We start from the raw sequence: 14,649 nt of genomic DNA, 5'->3' as shown, positions 1-14,649 counted from the left end.
AGTGAATGGGGACACAGAGTTGTTCTTGGGGACGAGCATCTGAGAGCACCCTAGTACAAGTTAGGAAGAGCCTGCACCTTGCAGGGGGTAAGATCAGACCCCAGGGGCCAGGGGCCCAACCCCAGCAGAGCTCCTATCCGGCACGGTGCACCCAGCCATTCACCCAGCATTCCCTAAATGCCCCGGGGCCTCTTGCAGAAGCATGGTCTCTGCCCACACAGAGTTATGGGCCCTTCCCTGCCACCTAAATACCAGTGCCGGGTCTGATGGGCTGGTCCAGTTCTTGCCAAGGGCCTGGACTTCGCTATGGGCCACTTGGCTTTGCAATTCTGATGAAGACACTGATAAGACAGACATGTGTTAATGTGGAATCTGAGAAACTTAACAGATAGGCTGAGGGGAAGGGATGGAAAAATAAGATAAAAACAGAGAGGGAGGCAAACCGGAAGAGATTCTTCAATACAGAGAGCAAACTGAGGGTTGATGGGGGTGGGGGTGGGCTAAAGAGGTGATGGGCATTGAGGAGGACACTTGGGATGAGCCCTGGGTGTCGTATGGAAGTGATGAATCACTGGGCTCCACTCCTGAAGCCAAGACTACACTGTATGCTAATTAACTTGAAAATTAATTAATTAATTAATTAATTAATTAATTAAATTAAAATTAAAAAATTTTTAAAGGTGAAAAAAAAGAAGAATAACACCTGCTATTCTTTTTTGCACCTATGGCAGGAGGGGCATAAAATTAGCAGGACACTTTTTGGACCCAATGTTGGGTTTGTATAAGGAAGACCAGAAATCGCCCTGAATGGTCCTTTCCCATCAAAGCTTGATGGTGTCCTCCCACCAGAACGAACAGGCTCCCGTCCATAAATGGTTGTCTGCCTTTGTCTTGTTAGTTGTACCATCTTTGGCTTCCTTCTACTTAAAAAAAAAAAAAAAAAAGTAAAGCTTAGATTTTTTTCAAATGCCCGGGACTAACCTCTTAGTATGTCCAAGGACTCAGCTGACATGTCCATCAGATGACCAGCTATTATTGTCAGAACTCGTGGAGGACACTAGAGGACCCGGAAAGGGCAGATGTAGTGTCTATATTTAAAAATGGGATGAACAATGACCCTAGAACTACAGGCGTCAGCTTATTTTCCTTACCTGGGAAAACCAGAACAAATCATCCAAAAATCAATTTGCAAGCACCGAGAACAGCACCTAGTGCCAGATAATAATTCACAGGCCATCGTGAGGCAAAAGGTTGTCAAAGTTTTATAATTTCTTCCTACAGTAGTGATAGCCTGGTAAATTAGAGGGCAGAAATGGCATCATATTTCTTCCCTAATAAAGTTTATTGTCTCTTATAACGTTCCCATATAATCTGAGTACATATGAACTAGGGCTGGAGGTCATAATAAAGTTACATGGGCACAGACATAATTGTGGTGTTTCACTGAGATATTAATCAATGAAGAATTCCATTTCAATGTTACAGCTTAATAAAGTGGGATTTTGTAAGAGGTCTAGCTGCGATCCAGTCCTATTTAATATTTTCCATTTTACCACATATAAAATAGACTGCACACTTGTTAAGCGAACCAGCAATAGTCTAAGAGGTACAATTATCACCTTTAGCCACAGAGTTAGAATTCAAAATAACACTGAAATAATAAATAGAGTGTGATTTAGCAGCAAAGGGAAAGATACGGGATATTTTTCTTGTTGAACAACAAGAAATCTATGAAGAAAGGATCATCAAGGAATTGTTCAAGTGTGAGCTGAAACCAGAAAGACTTAGGGTTTCAACTGACTAATTGTTTAAGCTCAACAAAAAAATCATCACAGAAACAGAAATTTGGAAATAAAAAAGCATTTTTTAGTGATCAAATTCATGATTTTACATTTAAATGTACCTGGCTTTTAAATTTCCTTTTCAAAGTTTATGTATTTATTTTGAGAGAGAGAGAGAGAAAGCATGAGTGGCGAAGGTCAGAGAGAGAGGGAGAGAGAGAGAGAGTCTCTGCGTTGTCGTGCAGAGTCCGACTCAGGACTTGAACTCACAAACTGTGGGATCATGACCTGAGCTGAAGTCAGGAGTTGGATGCTTAACCCACTGAGCCACCCAGCTGGCCCTTGAATATAACTGTTTTAAAAAGGGGATCCCGGGGCACCGGGGTGGCTCAGTGGGTTAAGCGTCTGACTTCTGCTCAGGTCTCGATCTCGCAGTTTATGAGTTCGAGCCCTGCGTCAGGCTCTGTGCTGAGCCTGGAGCCTGCTTTGGATTCTGTCCCCCTTTCTCTCTGCTCCTCTCCCACTCACACTCTGTCTCTGTCTCTCTCAAAAATAAATAAACATTAAAAAATTTTTTTTTTTAAAAACGGGGCTTCCAACAAAACTATGCAGGGTTGAGTTGACTAGCATCTGATCTTCCTGAAAGGTAGCATCAAACTGTGAGCTCTTTATGGGTGGGATTTGGCTCTGACTCATCTGGAAAACTTCACCACCGACCATGGGCTGATCTCCTCAGCAGGCCCCTAGAGAGTGTTCAGGGTCAGCCTCAGACCCCCCTACTTACAGCCTACAAATATAAGCCTCAGTGCTTCAATCCTAGTCCAAAACTACTACCCGTCCTTAACTAGACAGATGTTGGAATTGAGAACAACCATTTAGAAACATCTAGAACATTTTGACAGTTACCCCTGTTGAATCCCGGAATACAAAAATTGCGGCTTACATTGTGCATTCCTTTTCTTTTTGTTTTTCCTAGTATTTCACTTTTTTTTGCAGTTTACAAAGGTATGGTTTTAAAAGAGTTGGGAGTTTTAAAACCTGGCTTCTCACCATAGATAGTTTGAGAAAAATTGATGGAGAACACTTGGAAAAATAAAAAAAAAATTACATTCTCTCATTATATGAACATTAGTTTGGTTGATTCAAGACCATTTCCAGAAAACAGACTGCAATATGTGGGAAACAATATCAAAAAGTTTCAGAGTTACAAACATGGTTCCAAAGTAAGAAATAAGATCCATGCATTCTCAATCTATGGGCATAAAATGATCTCTGTAGATATCTCTGTTTTGTGACATCACCTTTCTAGCATTTCAGGGTCATTTTTAAGTGTCTTTCTCTCTTCCAGAACACTTAAAGCAAGCATGTTCAGCGTAGTGTCAATGGCCATGCTAATAATGTTTTCCAAATTCCTCATGGGAAGAGATTATTTATGACACCATCAAGTGGTTCTGGCCCTGTCACTGTTTACGTCTCGAGTCAGTGCAGAATCAGTTGCTAGGTGCTATCCATGATCAAAAGCCTAAAGTCCACACCGATTGTCTATCTGTTTCCCCTTATCTCTATTTCTATCACTCCCCAAGGAGCACAGTGGAGCCATCCTTCACACCTGATTTCTCTAGGTTCAGACCCAATTGGCATCTTCTTTTATCTATCGAGGAGGCACTTTCCATCAAAACTCACATCTTGTAATGTGACTTTACAGTGATATATAACAGAAGGTCTTTCAAACATAAAGATAACGAGAACCGTATGAAAAAAAAACAAACCCACAACTTAATAGCCTGATGGGCAAAACTTTACCTCATCTTTTCCGTCTACCATTTTCATCACACTCCATCCCTCGAGGTTCCCAGGGAATGACAATAGTGAGTTCCCATAAAAATTAGACTGCTGTCACTAACTGAAATATACACATACCAGCCTAAATGAACCATGTGGATGGCCAGGCATTCGCCAGTAAGACCCCATTTGTAACTCCCCTGTAGCGACTCTGTCAATGTGGGTGCCTTCTCCTCTGTTAGGACCAGTCTTGAGTTTCCTCGAGACCGCCTAAGGAGGAATCATGGAGACCATCTGAAGAACAGAACACCGACCTCACCAAGAAGGCAGGGCTTCATTAGTATTTGTCTCTTGCTCATCTACTTCAGAGGAACCCATTCAGTTCCTCCTCCAAGGCTCAAGACCAGAAGATTTACCCAAACCCTGCGGTCCAGTATTCAAGGATGTCGCTACAGTAGAGCTGTGGCATTCAGACCTCCCCCTCCGGTCCACCCACCTGCCTCCAGTCAGGTGCTATGCCTTGAAACCATCTGGAGTGCCCCCTGCTCTTACACCTTCTGCCAACCGCATCTTACCCACCTGTCCAGAATCACCAGCCTTGTGTCTTCTATAAAGCCAGCCCCCCCTCTATGTGCCCCTATAACATCCTGCTTACACGGTTCTTTCCCCCCATGGACCCACACAGGCAACTCCTCCACAGCCTAGATCATAGTCCCTTGTCTTGGTCTTCACGGTGCCTGCCGCACACCGATGAGGGCACGTGCCTTCATCCTTCCTGAGCATGGCCTCCTTACATCCCGGGCCTGCATGCATCAAATGCAACAGTCAACTGGGAACCAAATAAGCATTCCACGTCCCGTGTCCTTATCATTCCTTCCTACTCCCCAGAATGTGGGTGTCACTGCTCATTAGTTCTCTGCTGAGGACCGTCACTGACGCTGTCACTCTGCAATTCTCTGCGCTTTGGCTTGGGTGGCACCCTGTCCCAGAGGCTGCCCTGGAACTTTCTTTCCCTGCGTCTTCTTCCTCGCGCTGGCCCTACCTGGAAACTACGTTCCTCCTGGCCCTCTTCAAAGCGTGTGCCACAGCCTCAGCGCCAAGGAATCAGGAAAGGACGTACATCTTTCCCGTAATATTGCCCGCTTCCTCTTCCTCCATTGCTTCCTGGTTCACTCACCACCACCCACAACCAGAGTCTGCAGTGTCTCCTCAGCCAGAACTGCCCTTCTCCATCATACCTGCCATCTGACCAACCACCCACCTCCTGGTCTTTCAGTCTTCCCTCCCTCGTGCCCACTCGGTCTCCTCATTCCTCCATTTTCTCCTCACGGTTTGGGTCTGTCTGTGTGACCCTCTGAACTATGTTCTCACCAGAACCCTTAATTCTTTCACGCTCACGTCTGTCCACGCACAACTCCAACAAAATCCCGGCCCTCGCTCATCTCTGGAATCTCGAAGCAAAGAACCTACAGCCAAGGGACCCATGTTTTGAGAAACAAAAGGGAGAGGTAACAGGGTCCCAGGAATGGGACCTGATGTCCACCAAGGTGTGCGAGCTGCCTGCTGGACAGAATGTGGACACAGCAGAGCACGTGACAGCTTCCCATTAGCCCACCAGTGCCTTTGCTGGGCGCCTAGTGTCTCAGCAGTAAAACAAGGGTTGAAAATGGATTAATCCTGCTTAACTGATTCTTTCTAGCTTTCTCTCCCGCTTCTTTTCGCAATAAAACTTATTTTTAAATGAAATCTTATTAAGGAATCCTCAACAAAGGGGCACCTGGGTGGTTCAGTAGGTTAAGCTTCTGACTCTTGATTTCAGCTCAGGTCATGATCTCACAGTTTGTGGGTTCGAGCCCCACATCGGGCTCCGTGCTGCCATTGCAGAGCCTGCTTGGGATTCTCTGTCTCCCTCTCTCTGCCCCTCGCCTGCCCTCTCTCTCTCTCAAAAATAAATAAACATTAAAAAGAATTTTTTTTAAAAAAAAGAAGAAGGAACCCACTCCACCAACACCCGATTCAGACCTCCAGCCTCCAGAACTGTAAGAAAACCAATCCCTGTTGTTTTAACCCACCAGCCTGTGCTACCCTGTCACCACAACCCTAGAGAGAGAATACACAAGCCTACCCTCTCAGTAAGGCAGATCTTCCCATCTTTACTGTTTCCCACGTGGCCGCCCGCCCTGCCCATATGTTGAACAGTTGTCAGACCCTATGAAGAAGATGCAGTGGGTGATATTTTGTACTCAGGGGCCCCCAGATCCAAATGCAGGAAGAGTTCAACTCAAGGATCTAATCATTGTGTGTCTGGCTTGGAACCATGCGATGTGTGATAATGTAACAACTGGAATATAATAATACTCCTGCAAATGGAATTAGAGTCATCACATTGCTTTATTTGAGATCCAACTGAATCCATACTACACTATTGATTATATTTCCCTCAACTGTCAGTAAAGACATGGAATTGAACCATGAATATTTCACATCAAGAAACCATCAATCTGGAAAGAGCCTTCAAAATTACACACATAACAGGGATCTGAGGTTAATCCTCACGGACAAAGTGCGCTAGGTTAATTTTAATTTGAAAATGTTGCCCACATAATTCTTGGGCAGCATTATTTTCTAGCATAAATTTCTAGGATTGGGCTATATTCTATTCCAATTTGTCACTGAGAATAAAATCACACACTTCAGGTGGGAGAGGAGATGGCGAGGAGAACCTCACGTGCAACAGAGACACCCACACGGCTGACCTAGAAACATCCTATAATTGTTACAATAGCTGTCTTTGAACTTAGCCAAAAAAATCCTCATAATTTCCTGTCCAAAAAAAAAAAAATCTCAGCTTGGCCTCTGGAACCTATAATTAGCCAGTTTTCAGATTTAATTTTTTTCTATTTTCTTTGAAGCTTCTCTTTCTAGAAAACTCACAACCTCCTGATGAAAAGTATTTGATATGAAATGGCCTTTGACCCAAAAAAAAGGTATTCACGACGTATTTAACGTGCTCCTTCTGTACACCAAATAGTTTAGTCTTCGTGGTTCAAGATACAAAAGCAAAAAATGAATATGATGCCTTCTTTGATTAAAGTTTACCCATTAATAATTCATCAATTACACAAATGGAAGAGATAAACATATCAGTAAATCCAGAGATAAATAAAAGTTGGGTCCTGCCCCAGCCGTGGATTCATCCCTGAGCTCTCTTTGGGTGTTTGCACCAGAAGCGTACTCTTCCTCTGGAACCATTAAGGGGTGAGGTATCAGTTGAACATCAGTCCCTCTTAATAACTGCTGGACTTTCAACTCTGCCTGGGGTGGATGAGCACTCCAGGCACGCCTGTGTGGATGAACAGCATGCCCTTGTCCCAGACCACCCCAGGTGTGGTCACCTCCTCTGCCCCAGCCCTCCTCTGGGGCCTCTGTGCATGCATGTGGTGAGCCTTGGTTTAATCTAGGGCTCAGACAATTACACTGCTATTTTCACCTGCAAGGTGCCCCCTGCTCTCTGCACATGGTGGGGAGGTGAGGGGGAAGGAGAAGAAAACCGAGAAGTGCAATGAGAAAGTGAAAGTAGAAAAAGTAGTTGAGAGACAAGTCAGGAAAGGCATTGGATGCTGGCGAAGGAACCATAAGGTCAGATCTTTCTTCTAGAACAATTGCTCACATCCTGGATTCTGCTGATAGGTAGGCTACCATTTTCTTTTCTTTTTGTAATTGTTTTAATCTGGGATACGTTGTGAGCCGCTGTGTTTACGTCAAAGAGCCACAAGTGCCAAACTTTGTAGATGACTTATTTGCTATATAGATTAAAATGCAATCAATATTATTTCCATAATAATAGAGTTTCTCAAATTTGAGTCATATATACGCACACACACACACACACACACACACACACACACACAAAGAGCAAACAAACTTTTAATGGTGACCAATCATTCCCATTACACTTATTATGGCAGGCTGAAGATACACCCCCTCTGTCAATAATCCAGTCCTAGTTTCTGGAAATACTACCTTCTATAACAAAGAAAAGGGGAAGGTAGCTTGGAGATGTGATTAAATTGAGAATTGGAAATAGGGATGTTCTCCTGGGTTATCCTGGTGGGCCCTAAATGCAATCATGAGTATCCCCATTAGGAAGGAGGCACGGGGTGATTTCACCCACACAGAAGAGAAGGTGACGTGAAGGCAGAACACAGGAAGGTTTGAAGACACAACCACAAGCTGAGGAACACCGGTCACCGTCAAAAGCTGGAAGAGACAGGGAACAGATTCTCTCCTGGAGTTTCTGGAAAGAGGGTGGTGTTGCTCATACCTTAATACTGGCCCAGTGTTCCCCAAGCTCAGGGATCCACATGTGTAAAATCTCACCTGCCACGTGTAGCCTGACTTGTGCGGCCACAGAGAGGGCCACAGAGAACCGGCCACCAGCGCTGGCTCGGAAGTGAACAACACATTGCAGAGCACCCGGAGGGCTCAGTCAGTTGAGCATCCAGCTCTTGATTTCAGCTCAGGTCATGGTCTCATGGTTTGTGAGTTCAAGCCCCACATCGGACTCTGCCCTGACAGCGCGGAACCTGCTTGGGATTCTCTGTCTCCCTCTCTCTCTGCTCCTCCCCACTCTCTCTCTCTCTACAATAAATAAAGCATTAAAAAAAAAGTGAATACATTGCACTTCTGCTGGTCACTGAGCTCCTAGAACTGGTCACCTGCCCGCATCACTATAAGAGGGCGGGAAATTTGGGAGAGCTCGTGGATATTTGGGGAGCAGTCAGTATTTCTGGCAAAGCACTCACCTATAATAATGTCTCTCTCGGTCACTTCCTCCAAAGTATTTGATGTAAAGGAGGAGTAGAAAGTACAGAGACCGCACAGAACTGGTCCTGCTCAGTCAGCTCGTGTACCACTCGGCCTGTAGTAAAACACGTGCTCTATTGTGCTCTGAGCCGTAACACTGATAAAAACTCACCGTAGTTAGGTTATCGCCCAGTTTTAAACTATAGATACTTTAGGAAGACAAAAAGGGGTTTTAAATGTCCATTCAAAGGACGTTCACTTCTGCATTGTACCTGGGTTAGATTAACTCTACAAATATATCATTTACTCTAACAGAATCAGAGATAGACAAAGTCACTATCTGTGTGACATTGGCAATATTATATTTATATTACTAATACCATGTTAAAATTATGTAAATTTTATTACTTATGTTTTTAAATAAAATGAGAATTTACTGTTTAATAGTATATGCTTACTTTAAAAACTTTCTTTTTAATGTTTATTTATTTTTGAGAGACAAGGACAGAGCATGAGCAGGGGAAAGGCAGAAAGAAAGGGAGACACAGAATCCGAAGCAGGCTCCAGGCTCTGAGCTGTCAGCACAGAGCCTAATGCCGAGCTCGAACCCACGAACCGTGAAATCATGATCTGAGCCAAAACCAAGAGTCAGACGCTTAACCAACTGAGCCACGCAGGTGCCCTGGTATTTGCTTATTTTTAAAAAATTTGTATATAACGCCTATGATTGAGATCTGGAAAGAGCTCAAAATTATATTTTTGTTTGTTTTTTTACTGAAGTTTATTATTATTTTTTTTTTTTTGAGAGAAGCAGAGGAGGGGCAGAGAGAGGGAGACACAGAATCCCAAGCAGGCTCTGTGCTGTCAGCACATTACAGATCAGTGGAAATATGATGGGCTACTCATAAAGAGATACTAAGATCATAGACCATATATGGACTAATGAAATTAGATACTTAACCATGCATACACACACATTTGGATTAACATTTTTTAGATAAAATAAAGTAAAAAAATTTAGAAGAAAATATAAGATTATGTTGTTGTCAAGCAGTTTTTCTTACGTTAAGTTCACAACACTAAAAAAATGAAATACTAAAGATGGTTAAAGTTGGCTTAATTAAATTAGATTATAGAATAGGTTACAAGTTAATTAAAAAAAAAAAAAAGACAAACGACCTAATAAGAGAGTGGGCAAATATTGTGAATATTCTGGCATTCACAGAAAAGAAAATGAGATTAGCCAATAAACATATGAACATATTCCTGCAACATCATTAAGAATCAGGGAAATGCAGGGGCTTCTGGGTGGCTCAGTCACTTGAGCATTTGACTCTTGATCTCGGCTCAGGTCATGATGTCACAGTTCATGGGATTGAGTCCCCATCAGGCTCTGCACGGACAACACGGAGCCTACCTGAGATTCTCTCTCTCCTTCTCTCTCTCTCTCTGCCCCTCCCTTACTCTCTCACTTTCTCAAAATAAATAAGTAAACATAAAAAAGAGGAATCTGGGAAGTGCAAATTAAACCCATGATGAAAATCCATTTGAATTCATCAGACTGGAAAAACCATTAATGGCTCTGTGGGTGACAATGAGGAAGGACAGAACCTTCAGACGAGACTCCTGGGTGAGCAAGCCAATAATACTTAGTAACGCTGAAGATGGGCACTCTTCAAATCTGGGGGATCTGCTTCTAGAGAGCAAACTTTCTACTCTAGGACTAGAATATCTGCCATATGTGCTCAAGGATAGTCAGGAGGATTTTTGCAACAGTATTTCTAACCGTGAAAGAAGAAGAGAGAGCGAGAGCAAAATTGCCGTCCCTCAGTAAGGGAATTTATAAACAAACGAGTTGATTCAGACAATTGATTGAATAAACTATATCAACACATATCCCCATATGTTGATGACAAAAAGTAGGGTTCGAAAGGGCAAATATAGTGTGATACGATTTAAGTAAAAATATAAGCAGAACAACAATATAAGTTGCTTACCAGTATAAACACGCCCAGTAAAACAAACATCTGCGCAGCAATGATATACAAAACCTCAGCCTCTAGGGAGGAAGAGAAGGAAAATGGACAGGAGGCCAGTTTAACTATATCTCTAACTTTTTTTTTTTTTTTTTTTTTGCTTCAAAACAAAGAAGAAAACTCTGAAGCCAATGGAGCAAAATGTTAACATCTGTTAACTCTGGGTGGTCGACACGTGGTTAACTGTTCTATTATTTTCATGGCTTTTTGGCATGTTTGAATTATTCCATACAAAAACAAAAATGCTTGAAATCAAAATTGTCAATTTATTTATTTTTCCAGTGAAATGACATTTTTTTTATATCTTCACATGGCTGACTTCGTTACTTGCATGCTTTTAAAATATTTTAATGATGGTCACACCAAAAAAAAAAAAAAACATGGCCGTATTCGCTTTATTTTTGCATACAGTGTGTGGGGAGGGAGAAGGAAGAGCCATCTGTATCCATATGAGTGTGCTGCTTATGCGACAGTCAGAGCTTCTAGAAGATTGAGAGCTTTTTGGCATAGGAAGGTAAGCGGATAGAGGGATCCTGGACGGAAAGAAAGAGGCCAGAAGCAGAGGTCAGCTACCATAGATCCAGCAAAGTCATGAAGTTCTAGCAGGGGGAAAGTAAAGTTAGAAATTTTTAAAAATCTATTTTCCCGGCAAATTCAACAAGAGCCGACAATGAAATCAATGTAAAGTGAAGTGTAAGATAGCACCCTGAGATTTTATGTCTCAGAGGAGGCTGATACATTAAGGTCGGGAAATGGAGAAGACAGGGGGTCCTGTTTTGGACATGCTGGATTTCTTGAGACCTACTTGAAAGCACAAGATGGTTTTCTAATACGACCACACGTCACCAGAATGACCTGGAACTTAGGGTCGTGAATATGCGATCTCCCATAGGAAGCCGGAAGATGCCAGTTCACAAACACAGGGGAGGTCCACAGTTAAAGGTGGGAGGTTCCCCTCAAAGCTCTTTCACTTGGTCTCCACCCCTTTCCATACATTTGCTTTCCTCTTTCTCCAGGTCCCTTTCTCTCCTGTATTACAAAATATACCATACATATTTTTATAGAGAGAGACCTTTTCTCTGTGGGTTATTGCCCTATAAGAATGAACAGAGGGGTGCCTAGGCGGATCAGTCAGTTGAGCGCCCAGCTTCAGCTCAGGTCATGATCTCACAGTTCGTGAGTCCAAGCCCTGCCTCGGGCTCATTGTTGTCAGCGCAGAGCCCGCTTTGGATCCTCCGTCCCTCTCTCTCTCTGCCCTTTCCTTGCTTGCACGCTCTCAAAAATAAATAACCATTTAAAAAAAAGAAAGTGAACAGAAACTTCCCGAAATGTTTCCAGATCATCACTACCAACAAGGTATGCCTCCCCCGAGTCTAAGGATGCCAAGTGTCGAACCACCGGTCCACACAGCCCAACCTGCTTTGGCCTCCCCAAACACCCACATTCACCAATTTTCTGGAATGAGTCTAGGATAGAGCATTCCAATCTGAAGAATTTCAATTGTCTCGTGACATGCTTGTTCTTTGCCAGAAATGTCCAGAATGTCAATTGCTTTCATGTCACGCACACTAAGATATTTATCATTTCTCCTATCATTGTAGCTTAAATTCCCCCCTACCTTAATGTATGACTCATAAAGAAAAAAATATGGAAACATTAGTTTGGCCCCAAATTATTTACTCAATAAGTTCCAGGCAAAAATCTGGACACTAACATATAGTAATACATTTTAAAAAGATAAAAATTTGTGTCCTTATAGAGTTTATATTTTTTTGGAGTATAGTGCATTAAAAATATGTAAGGAAAATTTCAAGTAAATCAGTAAACTAAAGCAAAAAAAAAGAGAATAGGTATTCAGAAGGGTTTATAGTTTTATTTATTTTTAAAAATTTTTAATGTGTATTTGTTTTTGAGACAGAAAGAGACAGATATGAGCAGGGGAGGGGCAAAGAGAGAGGGAGACACAGAATCTGAAGCAGGCTCCAGGCTTTGAGCTATCAGAACAGAGCCCGATGAGGGGCTCGAACTCATGGACTGTGAGTCCGTGTCAGACACTTAACTGGCTGACCCACCCAGGCACCCCAGGAAGATTTATAGTTTTAAATGGAATTTGCCAGGGAAGGACTCATATAACATGTAATTAGAACATAGAATTGAGCAAAGATGTCTAAGAAGGGATTTTACGTGCAGCTAATTAGGAGATGAGTGTCTAAGCCAAAAAACACAGCACATGCAAAAGCCCTGAGGTAGGACTTCTTGCCGTGTCAGACAATGAAACTGAAATAACTGGAAATAGGGGCGCCTGGGTGGCGCAGTCGGTTAAGCGTCCGACTTCAGCCAGGTCACGATCTCGCGGTCCGTGAGTTCGAGCCCCGCGTCAGGCTCTGGGCTGACGGCTCAGAGCCTGGAGCCTGTTTCCGATTCTGTGTCTCCCTCTCTCTCTGCCCCTCCCCCGTTCATGCTCTGTCTCTCTCTGTCCCAAAAATAAAATTAAAAAAACGTTGAAAAAAAAAATTAAAAAAAAAAAAAAGAAAGAAAAAAAGAAATAACTGGAAATAGAGTGAACTAGAGGGAGAATCTTGATCAAGACGCTGTTAGTGGGTGGGTGTAGACCTACAGAGTCATTAAGACCACAGTAAAGACTTTGCCTTTTATTCAGAGTGAAACATGAGGACATTGGAGGATTTGACCAGAATGATATGCTTGGGCCGCTGTGTTATGAACATACTGTGGGGTCAAGCACAGAAGCAGGGGGAGGTATTGAAACAGTGCATGGAAAAGATGATGGTAAATTAGACTTTGATACTAGCCATAGACCAGCAGTATTTTGAGGATAAATCAAATGAAGGCAGACTGTGAGTGAAAGAGAAAAATTTAAGTTTTTGCATGCGCACACACACGCACACACCCTTCCCTCGGACTAAGAATAATTTTTGAGAGACAGCAGAGTCCAGCTCCGTTTGTAAGAAAAATCACATTGCCTAACTAAAGCAAATGACAACTGCTCTACCCGTCAGCTTATATTTTTCCAAAGAGCCCCCCCCCCCGTCCACCCCGAGAGTATCGGTCTAGAGCAAGCTTCCCCAGCGAGTCTGGGTAGGTCCACGTTTCACATCTGTGGGATTCTGAAACTCAAAGGTGCCTCCGCCTACAACAATGACGAGCACCCCAAAACAAACCGTAGCTCACACCTCAGAATAGAGAAAGTGTTTACTGTTACGCTACCTTAAGAATTTTCTACCTGAACCAAATTTAAGTCTTAGGCTACATCAAGGACCCTTTATATGAACCACAAAACATTTTTCAAAACACAACCTAAAGTCCCTTAAAATTAATAGTAATTGAGAACAAGCATTTTTGGATACAAGAGAACTACCCTGGAAGTCCGGCAGTGAAATGGCCTTGACGCTTATTATTCTGAACCTTGTCTATAAGAGATTTCACAAGAGCTTCGGACTTCAGACTTCCTGCCTCCCTGAAATTCTCTTCTTGCTGTTGGTCATGACAAGGTGGGTCCTTCCTGCTCTGGGGCCTTCTTTCCTTCTTAAGATAAGATTTACGATCAGGTCTCCATGTTTTTCCTTTCGTAGTGATATTTTCAGTTTGGTTTTCATAAATCTCTCTTCTTTTTTTTTTTAAATTTTTTTTTCTTAATGTTTATTTATTTTTGAGACAGGGAGAGACAGAGCATGAACGGGGGAGGGACAGAGAGAGAGGGAGACACAGAATCAGAAACAGGCTCCAGGCTCTGAGCTGTCAGCACAGAGCCTGACGCGGGGCTCGAACTCATGGACTGCGAGATCATGACCTGAGCCGAAGTCGGCTGCTTAACCGACTGAGCCACCCAGGCGCCCCTGTAAATCTCTCTTCTAATGCTACTTCTAATTCCTTCTAAAAAGATAATGAGGGGAAAAAAAGGCTTTCAAGTTTTCTACACAATAAAGAACTCTGTTATTTGTGTATAACTTTTTTTTTTCCTGCCGAAAGAATTTCCATTATCTTCATGTGAGTGGGAGATATTCAAAGGGACTAAAGGGACTCCTTCTTAATACCGTCATGAAGCTAACACTGTCACGTACAACGTGTTCTTTGTTCACCATTTAAGAGAGCACTTACTAATTCTCAGGTATTGTTGTGTGCAAGGATTTATAAGGAATGGTCACTTTCTTGAGGGGGTTCTTGAGGGGAGATACACATGTATGTAAATAAATGCATCCTTGTGAACAATACTTGTATAAAATATG

The 14,649-nt window shown here is 42.7% G+C and overlaps 1 long non-coding RNA gene across 1 annotated transcript in view; it reads right to left on the bottom strand.

Moving 5' to 3' along the window:
- The window catches only part of LOC109492638, a 50,077-nt gene extending 39,634 nt beyond the window's left edge, over positions 1-10,443 (bottom strand). Inside the window, exon 1 of the long non-coding RNA XR_006596685.1 lies at positions 10,367-10,443. This is a non-coding gene — a long non-coding RNA (uncharacterized LOC109492638). The remainder of the gene's footprint in view (positions 1-10,366) is intronic.
- Positions 10,444-14,649: the final 4,206 nt, after the last annotated feature.

Source organism: Felis catus, chromosome A1 (assembly GCF_018350175.1).
Source record: "Felis catus isolate Fca126 chromosome A1, F.catus_Fca126_mat1.0, whole genome shotgun sequence".
NCBI classification, from domain to species: Eukaryota; Metazoa; Chordata; class Mammalia; order Carnivora; family Felidae; genus Felis; species Felis catus.
The sequence above is the reverse complement of the archived record's forward strand: the minus strand, read 5'-3'. Positions and strand labels throughout refer to the sequence as shown.